The sequence below is a fragment of the Erithacus rubecula genome (assembly GCF_903797595.1).
Source record: "Erithacus rubecula genome assembly, chromosome: 2".
Taxonomy (NCBI): domain Eukaryota; kingdom Metazoa; phylum Chordata; class Aves; order Passeriformes; family Muscicapidae; genus Erithacus; species Erithacus rubecula.
Genome location: NC_136685.1, coordinates 21,780,345 through 21,794,129, shown reverse-complemented (window position 1 = coordinate 21,794,129; position 13,785 = coordinate 21,780,345).

Below are 13,785 nucleotides of genomic sequence, written 5' to 3'. Positions count from 1 at the left end.
GTCTATTATGTTAAAAGAAGAAGAAAATGTCTCTCTCTGAAGTCTATGCAGTGTGAGGCTTTTTGCATGTTTATGTTCCTGATCTTTATGGTGAACTTTGCATACAGCCTTGTAAATGTTTTCTACCTGTTTAGGGAGTCATCATTAGGTCCATCCAAGTTAACTCAATTAAGTTAACAACAGTGAAAACAGGAAACTTCTTATTATGAATTCATGAAAAAATGAATCTGTACACATGGAAATTACTTATATTCACATTTAATAATAAACATAATGAAGCTTAACTCAATAATAAAGCCTTGTTTTAGAAAAAAATAATATTGTGTGCATACTAATTAAATACACAGCTTGTCTCTGGAAACCTTATCTATTCGAGACACTCTTTTCACCTAACCAAACAATTAAAAATCAAATTTGAGGTTAGGCACCTAAGAGGAGTATGCACTACCAATAAAAATTTGTCTCACTTAATTTCAACACTCATATTCAATACAGGGTCATTCCTTCCACTCTTTACAAGGCAGATCTATCGTGGCTGGATGAACCATGACAGGCAAATTTTGAGTGCCAAAGTCAGGAGAGATTTATTTCACCACCTGTAGCTAGGTAAAGGGCTATTGATAGGACTTTTGACAACTCAAACAATAAGGAAAATAGGACTGGGAAAAAAAGGTGAAACATAAAATATCAGACTATTTATTTAGGTAATGTTCCATATCACCAATGGTGTCTCACAGAATACAGCTAACCTGTAAAACAGTGAGTAATGGGTTCCTTATCATTTAGTGGAAAAAGAGGGTCCTCATAACATTCCTCTGAAAATGCTACTCAGTAAGTTACTATGTAGATTCTGTTTTGCTAAAGCTTAGCATTACAGAGTTGGTTTTGACAACCCAAATGTCAAAAACAAAATAAACAAACTTTGAAGCACCAGGATCCCAGATGTGGAAAAAAATTTACATGAGTGAAACCTTGTATCTCTATGAAACTTCAGTGAAGCCACTGGGGGTCTGTGTGGGTTTAAGGTACAGCCTACCCCTCTCATGGTGGAAAGAGAGTTTTAATAGATTCCCTGTAACAACACTCCAAAGCCCACAGTTTTCTTATGGGCAGCATGATCATTAGACAGAAATCCACTCTTGTCTGTTTTTCCACTGTTATTAAAATGACAAAATGTTTTATTAAAATGGGATTTGCGCTGACCAGAGTCATAAAACCAACTAGAGATGAATGGACCTCTAAGACTTTTTATCTGGATATCTGTTGTCTGCTGACTATAGGAAAACTAATATTAATTTTCATTTAAGCCCACAAAGGGTAAATAAAATAAAAAAATCCATATATTTTACTTACATCTGCAGATGATATTATTTACTTTTTTCCCTTGTGCACAGAGTCTTGCAAAATCTTTACAAATTGTGTATGTAGAAGAGAACCTATCTGCTGTAGTAAAGCTGATAAGCCTCAAACAACATGTCTATGTGCTGAAGGATTTTGCAATAATCCTTTACCTTCTATATAAAAAATGTTCTGAATGCAAAGCTAATGTAGTTTTTTGGCTTAGCATTATTCAGACAATTCGTTCAGGTTTTTTGGTCACTTAGGAGAAAAAGTATGCAAGTTAGGAAATGTGATACTTTTTATGAGATTCAAAAGAAATGAAATATCAGCATTTTGAGTAAACAAAATACTTGTTTGCTTTTCAGCCTGTAGTCCATTCATTTTATTCTAAGAGCCTGTAGTTACTAACTCTCTGTGCACTGCTCTCCAGTTGAAAAGGCATTTGGGTTGATGTGACAGTGCTTTAAAATAAGCTGCTGGAGGAACCTCAATCCATGCCATTCCTACCAGTGCTGGCAGTGCCAGAGCCTGGAGAGGGATCACAGGTCAGCACGCGAGCATTTTAAGAGCAGGACAAAGGAATTCCAGGCACACCATCCTTAGCCTCACTGGGATCCAATGTTAATGTCTGTATGCAAATGCACTGGGAGTAAACAAGAAGAGGCTTAGGAATTTACTGGCCATTGGAGGAGAGGAAGGAGGTCCAAGGGCTGAAACACTTCTCCTATGAAGATAGACTGAGAGGGTTAGGCTTGTTCAGCCTGGAGAAGAGAAGGCTCCAGGCAGACCTTGAGGCACCTTACAGTGCCTAAAGGGGATAGAAAAAGGCAGGAATGGGACTTTTTACGAGGGCATGGTGGGGTAGGACAAGCAGGAATGGCTTTAAATTGAAAGAGGGTAGATTTAAATTAGATACTAGGAAGAAATTCTTTACTGCCAGGTTGGTGAGGCAATGGAACAGGTTGCCCAGGAATGTGGCTATCCCATCCCTGGAAGTGTTCAAGGCCAAACAGGACAGGGCTCTGAGCAGCCTGGTCCAGCAGAAGGTATGATTCATCATACATTCAATGATTCTATAAAATATCTAAACTTGGGATCTCATTTATTTTTCTTCCAGTGAAACATAGAAGATGATTTTAAATAGGACAGATTAATTAAATTTTGAATTTTATATTGCCCACTTCTAAATGCCATTTATAGTTTTATACACCAGAATGCTGCAAGTTTATAGAGGATTATTTCCCTTTATTTCTTAGTAATGTAACCTTTCTGACCTTCATCAAGGGATCACTCCTAGCCAAACAGGATATATACACCAACTGAATATATATTCTTTCCCTAAAATTCAAAGCCTGAAACTAATAATTTTGTCTTCCACAAATAATTTTCCTTATCAAGAAAGTAGTTTGGCTCTAGATTGGGGCAGAGAAACAAATTAATGCACATGTGATATGGATATGATTTAGTTCTGGAGCTAAACAAAGAGTGAACCAGCTAAGAGGTATATCCACAGCAAGCCTACCCCTTCTTTCACTCATTTTGCAACCTTGTAAATGTGCAATGGACATCATCATGCAAATCACTGAACAAAAAGAGTGAATAAATAAGCTGTCTTGCCTTTGTTGAGGAATCCTTTGAAATATACAAGGTTCTGCTCACTGTTGCTGGAAATGTTATTGCAAAGAATAAAAGCTAAAAATGACAATTTGCTAACTCAGGATATTTAGAAACTAACCAGGACAAACTAAAATACAAAGCAGCTTAGAAGGAACAAGGCGTATTGGATATCTCTGAAAAATGAGGGGAAGAGACACAACAGAATACTGAAATAGCCACAAACTCTGCAGCTGGTTTGATCACAGAGTTATGTACTAATGGTGTAGTGCATTTAAGAGTTAACAATTTCCATTAAGATAAAATTAAGACACAAAGACAGTATGACTCTGCACAGAAGTCCCAAGGCACAAGAATGTAAATATAGAAGGAGAGGATACAACTACTGTCAGCACAATGATAGTGAATATGTAAGATAGAGAAAGAATGTTACTTGAAAAAATAACTTACTTTATTCATTTGAAGCTATGCATATTCAAATGCTCTTTTTGCAAAAAAGCTAGAATACCTGTCATGACTGTTTTTCTTCTGCATTTGTTCCTGCTGAAAATTTGGATATAGCACGAAAGTTAGTTTGGTTTCATTGTAAATCACAGAATCTGTTTTGTTTTTCTTAATTTTGTAATATTGATATTTTTATGTCATATCCATTATTTTTAAAGATCCAAAATCTTATAAAAATAAAAGTGTCATTTTTACTTTTGGAATTTCTTAAGTTTCTATTTACTTTTTAAAATTTAGGTAGATTTTTGGGTGAACAATGAGATTAAAAAAAAAAAATCCCTGTAATAGCTACTAAGGAACAACATAATAGAGAGGTAACATGAGGTTTGGATGAAAGGAGAAATATTGGGCTGAAGGGAAAGTAATAGTTCTTGCTCCACAGCTGAAGTTCTTTAGAGGGGTTAATAGTGAAGATGATGAGGGAGACTTGGTTGATATATTATACCTGGATTTCAAGAATACAGCAGCAAAAGTCTGTTTGAAAGGCTCTTACAGAAGCCAAGCAACCACCGGAAGAAAGTAAAGGTCTTTAAAGAGGTAAACCATTGATTAAAAGATATAAAGCAAAGAACACTATGTCCTTTTTACAGAGGCAGGGCATCACTTCAATCTTTAGGCTATTCAGCTGAAAAAGAGGGTGAAATCCAAGATGACAACAACTGCAAACAAAGTTTGTTGATGATGCCAAGTTTCTTACAATTGTAAAGATGGTGCGTGAATTCTGTGAAGAAATGGCAAAGACTCTTGTGTGAGTGACTGGCATAAAAACAGCAGATGAAATTAAGTATACTTGAAATGCAGGTAAATGCAAAGTGACACTCTGTGACTTTGCATGTACAATATTGGGATATAATCTGTCATCCCTGCTCCTGAATAAGACCTCAGGGACCTAGGGAACAGTCTGGTAAACAATTTTGTTAAATACCATCATACATGACCTTAGTACAAAAAAAATGGAATATTGTGGAATCTGGAGATTACACCACAAAAAAAAACAATGATAGAGAGGGAAACAGCGATATGATATATGAACAGTTGGTGACCTTGAGGACTAAAGTAATTCAAAATCTGTCAGGAGTCCATTCTCAAAATGGGAAAAACCCATCAGGGATAAATTTATCTTGGAAAATAAAATACCTAACTGTCAGGGGATTAAACCCTGGGGTAGCATTTATGCAATCTAGTGGGAGCAAAAAAATTCCAACAAGTTTTGCTCTGTAGCTTGATCAGCAAATAAACAAGATCTATTCCAAAATTAAATCCTCGTGAATTAACTACCCAAAGGAACACAAGAAGGATCAATTTCCAGAGTTGATGCCTAAAGAGCCTAGACAGTGTTAAAGGAATAAAGTAGGTATTTATTAAAAGGATACACCTTGGGCAGTACAAGAGCCTGGCCGTGGCTCCACCCGAGATGGACCCAAGATGGATGGCCAGTCACGAATTTTCACACTTGGTTTGGTCCATTTACATGTTGGGGTTAATTGTCCAATTACAGCCTCAGGTTATGAAGTCCCATCCTCCCTGTTTGCTCTCCTCAATTTGCTGTGGTTTACACATTTTGGGCTAAAGCTGCAATGGTGTCCTTGGTTCTCAGGCTGGAAAAGGATTGTTTTGTCTAACTAAACTGTGAAGAGAACTTGGTAACACATTATATGAAGTCCAGAGTCACACACTAAGGCAGTACAGAATCTGGAAAATATGAAAGCTAAAACTTAAGGCATTAGAGTCATCCTTCAGTTGTCTTGTAAAACTGCAAACAGCAATTCAGTATGACAGAAGACAGGAAACTTTTCCAGGCATCTGAGGATGTAAGAGAGACAGATAGTCAGATATAAGCAGAGATACAACCAGCATAAAAAGACCAGACCAGTAATACTGATGCCTTGAAAAGCCTCACAGAAGCAGGGTCTCAAGGAGACCTGTGCAAAGGGATATAGTCCACAGTTCCATTCAGGGAAGGTTGTAGGTATTTCCATTTCTCACTGCTGCAATACTTTCCAGGCTCTGTACAAACTGTGATGGGAACACGACAACAAGGCTCCTCTGCTCACACTTCTGCCAGTCAGTGCCATCCCCTAATTTATGTTATCATATGAGAGTATTGCCACACTCTAGTGCAGTTTGAGTCCTTTCAGAGTTTCTTAGCCCTGATGGATGGAGCTGATGGAGCTGCCTGCAGGTTTCTGCAGAACTGCTGCTTGGTGTGTGGCCAGCTCAGTGTTCAGAGATGGCCTGTGTCCATCTGTGCACATCTGCACACAGGCACACTAACTCACTTCCCCTGTGCACCAAGAAGAGGGCACTGCCCCTCATTTACATTGGGAGAATGGTGATTATAGCAGACAAAAAAGATCAGATGGGACTTATGGCCTAAACAAAATTTAAAAACTGATTATTAAATCCCTGTGGAGCTATACTGACCTCCCAGACATGTATTTTTCTTCTCAGTGAGAGATGTCCCCTCTATATTTCTGAATTCAGAGAAATTTTTCATTCTTCTGTGGAAGTATTTTTTCTGTGCTACAATATTTTTTTGGTGCCAATTAGAGCAACCACACAGTGTTTTCTCAGTGTAACAGGAGAGGTTTGGAAAGGAAACATTTTGGACAAGTAGGATGAGAAAAAATAATTTGGTATCAGATTTCTATCTGTCAGGTGCAATCTTAAAGGGAAGAGAGATAGACAAGGAAATCAAGAGACTGCTTTTTAGGGGAACTAAATGACTGTCCTGATCCATTGCAAAGTGTGACTGCCAAGGTTGTACATTGAAAGGTTGTACACAAATGTTCTTCACATTTTCTTTAATTTCAAAATGAGGAAGATAAATGGTGTTGGCATGAACCTCTCTTGATGGAGCTCACACAATGTGTATGTTAAAAAAATCAATTTATTTTAATAAACACAGTAAGGAAATTTAAAGTAGTTAAATTGTGCTTGCGCTTCAGTGTAGCTGCACACGAAGCTCCCAAATATTCTGTTCATGGCAGTTAAAACCATAAATATTCCAAAATTTTCACTTTTCTTGGTGTTGGTCGATCTTTTAGAAAAAAGTGAATTTATCCCAATTACTCTATAGAATAAATGGATAAACTGGGATGGAAAAGGAGGAAAGAAGGAAAACAACAAATACTTGACAGTATCAATAAACAGTTGATCTTGCATAAATTTAAAAAAAAAAAACCCCAAGAGAATTCTGTAATGAAGAATCTTAGCTCTAGAATATACTGATAGGCCAATTGTATCCAGCTCTAGAAAAGTAGCAGCTCAAAGGTTTAGTGGTGCCTCACAGGAGCTAAAAAATCAAGTCAACTTTCCTTAAACAAGTTTTCTATTTCACAATTGATTCTTTATATATTAAATAAAAAAACAAATAGCATTTTCCACCTGCTTGGCAGGTGCTGATGGAGAGCTTTTTGTACAGGTACCATGAGTTCACAGTCAGAGCCTGAGCTGGAACCCGTTTCAGTCAATAGAGGGCTCTCACTTACTCGAATAGGCTTTGGCTCATGAATGCTAGACCAGGACAGTGAGGATCATAACTCAAATTTTAAATTTATTTTAGACAGCTTTTTCTAGTACTGCTTATTTTTGAGAATGTATCAAAAGTACTTCTCATGTTTTTGAGCTCTCAAACAAAATATTTTAATGCCTTAAAATATAGTTCAATTTGTCTTAACCAAATCTAACTTAACCAAACAGATTGATCATTCTGTCTTTTCTCCATGAAAACTGACATAACATATATTTTAAATTTTTTTTTCTTTTCAACTTTTTTTCTCTTGAAGTGCAAAATATACAATTTCTATACCAAAAAATTCTGCTTTTTCCTTTTTCCCAAATTTAGAGCACTGAGAAGCTAGCTGGATATCTTGCAGAGAGAAAATAGGCAAGACTTTTACTTTCCAAACTGGTTGTTATCCTGAGCAGCTCCAGGTTCTGCAGAAAGGCAGTTTGACAGTTCTTAGCAGCTCCTAGGGCAGACTTCCTCCCCAGTGGCATACTTCCAAACCTTCTGTGGCTCTAAAACTGCATGCTGATGGATCCCTTATGGTATAGAAAAGCTAATGTTGTCTTCCACAGACAGAAGAAGGAACTAAGAGGGGAAGAAGCGTGACTGACCTGGACAGCTAAAAGAAGAGTCCTTTTTTAAAAAGAAGTGTGGAAGCATGAAAAGACAGCCAGCAGAGGAGAGATGAATGAGGAATAAGGAGAGGAATTTTCTTGTTCTAGTACAGTTGGTGACTACTGGGTGTGGGAATCATTCTTATGGATGTACCTGCCTGAGATCCTTGGCCCTTGAGAAAATACCAGAGGCTTCTCTTCAGACCCTGAGAGGGGAGCAAGTGAATCTTTCCCAAAGCCCAGAACTGAAAAAGAGCTTTTGTAGCAGAAAACCATAGTGATTGTGTGCATATTTATTTCTGATGGCTGAAGAATTTTTTCCCTGACTGCCTGCTGGCCAAGCACACTGATAATAACTGTCTGTGTCTGTCCTGTGTATCATTGAATCCTCCCTTCTTTTATTTTGGGAACTTATGAACACTTTTATTTGCACCAGGTGCTGTGAATGTCTTGCAAGCCATCCTCCCTGTAACAGAAACATCTACTGCCTTTTTCAAATCAAAAGTTTTCTGTCTTCCTGTTTCTTTCTTTGTCATGTACCCTGTATACTTCTTTTCTTCCACCTTTTCCTTATTTTCTTAATCTTATGTGTTATGTGTCATTTACTTCATTCCTACTCCTATTTCTTACTCCCACCTGCCCTGGGTTCTATCATTTTCTGTTTTCTCCATGTTTTATGTAGCTTCATAATCTTTTCCCTAGCTCTGCTGTTCCACCCATCTCATTGTTATCTTTTATTTTTTTTTCTGGGCCATATATCTTTCATGGTGCCAAGCTCATTTAAGATAATGGCAGAGATGTGATGTCATGCTGGAGGCTGTTATGACAGACAAACAGAGAAATGTCATCAGGTGTAAGTCTCAGAAAAAAGCAGAAGGTATTTCAAGGAGGGAATGAGGCTGTTAACAGAGCAGGTATCTTTAGTTGTGCTTCAAGTTCCTCAGCAAAGTCCCAGCTCATTCATCCTCTGAGCCTCAGCAGCAGGAATCTTCTCAATGCTCTGTCTCTGATACAAAGGTTACCACACCCTAAAAGACTCCTTTTATGTTTTCTATTGCTCAGGCTATTTTCAATGTTTTGTTCTGGTCGTGTGTTTTTGTATAGGGTATTAGTTACTATGGCAACCTTAACTGTAATTTGACCAAGAATATAAACAAGAAATATGTACATTATGCAGTAACAGTTCTGTATTCATTACCTTCCAAATATTTCACAGGCAGAATAATTTTAAAATATTTTTTATTGATCAGACAAAAGCCCTCAATTTACTTATGAAAACAAACTAATTGCAATACAAATTACTTGAGCCCTGCATTTGTAAGGAATGAATCAGACACAATTTGAAAAGGTAATTTATTACAAATTATTAGGATTATATCTCTGTTAACGACTCTTCCATAACAGCGACTCAGAGCAAGGCACATTTTATATCAAATTAAAACATGACAGTGCAGATTAATATTGAAATTAACAGAAAGACTAGATTTAAAAATCTGGAAAAGAGATAGAAGGTTTTGCACTGTGCAGACGAGCCCCAAATATTATCTTGGGGGAAAGAAAAAAATCGCCAAAGTGTAAGAAATTTAATAAAATACAAAATAATACTGTACTTGAATTGGAGAACCTGGATTCTTAGCAAATTCTAATTTATATCACTGTAAATAAGAATGGAGGTCAATGATCACAAGTTATAGTGAAACTCCTGCTGTGAGAAAAGCAGCAGCTTTTCAGCTTGCCTTGAAAGTGATTTGCAACCAGGTTTTCTCTGGGGCAAAAGTCTCTTATTACAAAATCACAGCTTACTCCTTCCAATGACAATTTTCAGGTGGCACATCTTGAGCTGCACATACAGCCCTGTGCACATGCCTACCTGCCAAGGTGCAATACACAGGGCTCAGAGGAGACAGGTCCTGCTCAGCCTCTCTGAAAGGTCCCAGACACTAAGAGGCACATGAGTTACTGGTGCTAACATAGAAAATTTAAGCACCAACTCAAATTACACTTAACTGACAAATATGTAATCAGTTTGGAAAATTTGGGTTGGGATTTTTTTAGAAAATTTAAGAAAGAGTAAATAAGAATAGTAGTTGGATTTGGTCACTTCAGTAATTAAGGTGTTAAATTGCTTATAAAAAAGTAATAACAATAGCTTGTAGGGGGCCTTATCATTAGTGAACTAATCAAGCATGCCCCCAGAACAATGGAGCTCCATCTCTCTGTACTAGGGGGAGTTAAACCTAGTAGAATATTATAATATGTGTATATTCACATAGGTAAGTTTTCTGAGACCTCAGTCTAACAGAGTAACTTGGGTTTCAGTGCTATTTTAACATAACCCAGGTGTGTTCAATAATTACTTCAAAGGGGACACAACTCCAGAGGGAGTGTGAATTTATAGTGGGGTATTTTCCTTATTTTAATGTTTTTGGAGCAAACCTAGCAAAATTATTATTATGGAATATCTGGCTGTTTGAATTGGCTGTGTTCTTCCAATGCAATTTCCATCTTTTAAATTTGTCTCACAGATTCTTCTCAGTTCCATTCTTGCAAACACTTCAGTGCTATTACGCAAACATCATGAATGGCACTCCAGCAAAAAGCAGCAAGGCTTAAGTGCTTTCAAGAATGGGTAACTGGTGAGCATCTTATTCAAGAGCAGTCAGAGCTAGACATAAAGGAGCTGATTCCTTGTGAGTATAAGAAATGAGTGTTTTGTATCATGCTAAATTTTTGGTGAATAGGAATTAAATGACAGCAGTACAGTGAGACATGCATTTATAAAGCTACTGCCAAGATAGGAATTTTTTTTCCAGTCTGTGTGTTTTGGGACAGGAATATGCAAGTCACATAAATTACCATTGTTCCTGAAAAATCAATGACTTGATTTTTCAATTTCTGTCACCTAAAATTCTTGTCCCTGCACTGATCATAGAAGCAGATTGGGGAAAAAAAAGTCAAAATGGTTGCTGATTTTTCTTAGGATTAGAACATAAGGAAAATGACATTTTTGAGGTGTTTTCTTGCGGTAACTAACTGGAGACAGCTATGAAATAAATTCCCTTAAGAGCAAATGGTCACAACTCCATTGATCTGAACTGCATCATCCTCAATTTATACCAGAACAGGCAATATCACAATTTCATGAAGGTGTTTCTGTTTCTTATCTGCACACAGAACTCAGGGGAACAGCAATAACATCCACAGAAACTTTAGGCATATAATCCTAAGCATAATTTAGGCACACAACCCTATAATTTTCAAATACTGATTTCTGACAGAAAAATTAGCAGGCCCAACACCAAGTGCAATTTTTAGTAATTATGTTTATAGAAGTGTAAAAGCTAAGAAACTGTCTCAGATCCTCAGGGTGGGTAAAACTCTGTCCTTGACTGCACATTGTTTCACAGACCTTTAAAGCAAGCAGTGCTTTCACAGTATACAAATCATCTCCTGTTCTCCAGATGAGATCTATGCCTCTTTCTATGCCAGAAAAAGTGTAGATCTCCACATTCATATTTCTTAGTAGAGGGATTGTAAGAAAAGGTCATTTATTCTACACTTTTAAATCACAATGCTATTCCAAACAGAAAAACTTTAAACTGATGTATCAGATATAGCTGCAATTTTCTGGGAGATTAATCCGAATGAAGCAGTCTTAGTATGTAAACAGATGAAAGTTGGTGCACTGTGTAAACACAGTATTTGCATATCTTTACATATAAAGTAGACATCAAAATGGAACTTAGACTTTACAATAACTTATGGAAATCACAAAATACTATAAATACCCCAATGAATACAACCAAGTATTCTTCAGTCCTACTCCCCATGACTCAGACCTGTCTCACAAGAGTCAAAGCCATTGAATGTCAAATTCTCCTCAAAAAAAAATCAAAATTAAAAAAAATCAAAAAAGCTAATTGCTAATTTTGCTTAGGATAGGAAAATTGATAAAGGTACAGGACTTTGAGTCACTTGTGACAGATAACAATATAGATCCCCTTAATTTAATAATCAATAAAACCTCAGCTTAATACAGAAGGTATTTCTGCAGCTCAGAAACAGTAACTCTGTTTTCTTTGTATAAGAGAATCCAGGGAAAGACTGTGGAAAAAGCAAACACATCTTACCTTTTAAGAAATAATGATGAAATTCAATTCACATCATAATCATGGTGCTTGTTTGTGGACTGTTGTGATTTTGGGGCTTCATATTTGCTTGAAGTTAAACTGTTCAGAAACCAATTTGTAGAGTTAAAGACATGGGTTTGGCAGTGTTAGGTTTACATTTGGACTGACAATATTTAAGATCTTTTCCAACCACAGCAATTCTATGAAATATAAGAAAGAAGAATCCATCTGAATATTTTTGCTATCAAAACAGTGTTTAACCTTTGTAGAGCTTTTTGTGATATCACACTACATAGTGATCTCCACTATGCCACTGATCAGCATCAAAGAGCTGCAGTTCCTCTCATGGTTCAAATAAATGCACTCAGGCTTACACCTCTGCCCAGAACAGTTGGTGCTGTCCAGGAAACATTATAGCCAGAAATGCATTGAATCATAGAACAGTTTTGGATGGAAGGGACCTTAAAAGTCACCTGGATCCAACCACCCTGCCACAGGCAGGGACACCTTCTGCTCAACCAGATTGCTCAGAGTTCCATCTGTCCTGTCCTTGAACACTTCCAGGGATGGGGCATCCACAACTTCTCTGGGAAACTTGTTCCAGAGCTTCACTGCCTTCACAGTAAAAATTTCTTCCTGATATCTAAATAATCTAAACTCACCCTCTTTCAGTTTGAAGTTTTTCCCTTTTCTCCTATCACTGCACTTTCTTGTCAAAAGTTCCTCTCCAGATGGTCCAGCCTTTTGGTCACTATTGTGGAAATACCTGCATTTTCCAAGTATATGGGAAATATCTAGAACAGATGTTATAGAGAGGGAGTTCTTTGCAGGTTTAAAAAAATCAAAGAAATTGAAGTAAATATTTTTTGTCATTACTGTAAACATTGCCATGTTTGGATAGATTTTTGAGATATTAATATTATTAATAGCAAGAAGAGAGAAAATAATTTAAGATACACACATATGTTTTTTTCACGATTATTTGGCAACTTGAACTTCTACAAAAGAATTCTTGCAATTTTAAAGAATATAGACTGGCATGAATGTATTAAGGCTCCCTGAAATTATGACTGGAAAACTCCATCACTCAGGTGGAGTGTCTTAGAAGAATGCTAGCCCATATTTGAAAAAAACATACCTACTAGGATAGCCCACTGATGACAAATTTATATAAAAAATGTCTGTTCCAAAGGTGACCAGATTGTTTGACAATGGATTGCACACAATGTGACCAAGATGGATCTGAGTAAACACACATTAAAAAGTAGTCTACAAAAATATGTATCAACAAAATTAAAGAAAACAAATAAATTTGGATCAATTAGTTTTGAATAGGAATCAAAAATTATCATACTTTTAAAATACAGGTAATCATCAAAATTGACTATAACAGGTGAAGCTGCCTCTAAACTGGAAATACAGAGCTGAGGCAAACCCCAGTGAGCAGTATGAGCGGCTGTGTTTTTTCAGAGTCAGGTGTGCAGAACTGGTGCTGTGGCATCCTGCCCTATATGACTAATTGCACTAGCATTACCTTGTTAGTGAGAAGGGCAGCTGTACCCTAAAGTCAGATCCCAGGTTTCATTATTGGTGGTTGTTCTGGTCACATGCCCTTGAGGTTTGGTGCGGCTGTGAAATCTGAATGTAACAGTTCACTTAGTTTATCCTTAGTGACAATACACTCTGCTGTAGTTACTGTTTGGAAGCAGCAGTGGGGAAGGGGAAGCTGCCCTTTCAAGGGAGCTGGGATAGGAGCCCTGTAGCTTTCTTTGGTGGAGGTTAAGAGAGATGATCAGAGCATGTGAGCTGTGTGGTGCTGCATCCAGACCTACTCTGTTGTGCCTCTGGAGGAGCTGGCCTGTGGCACTGACACTGGGAGATTTCAAAACCACAAACACCTATAAGAAAAGGACTACACTTGTAATAAACAGATTTTTCCTTAGAAATGTAAGCTTTGTGATTAAACACATATGGAAACTCCTCCTACAGCCTGATTCTCACAGAGACCTATTCCAAGCAACTGCAAGAATATATTAATAACATACCCTTCATATGTCTGAATAATTCTCAG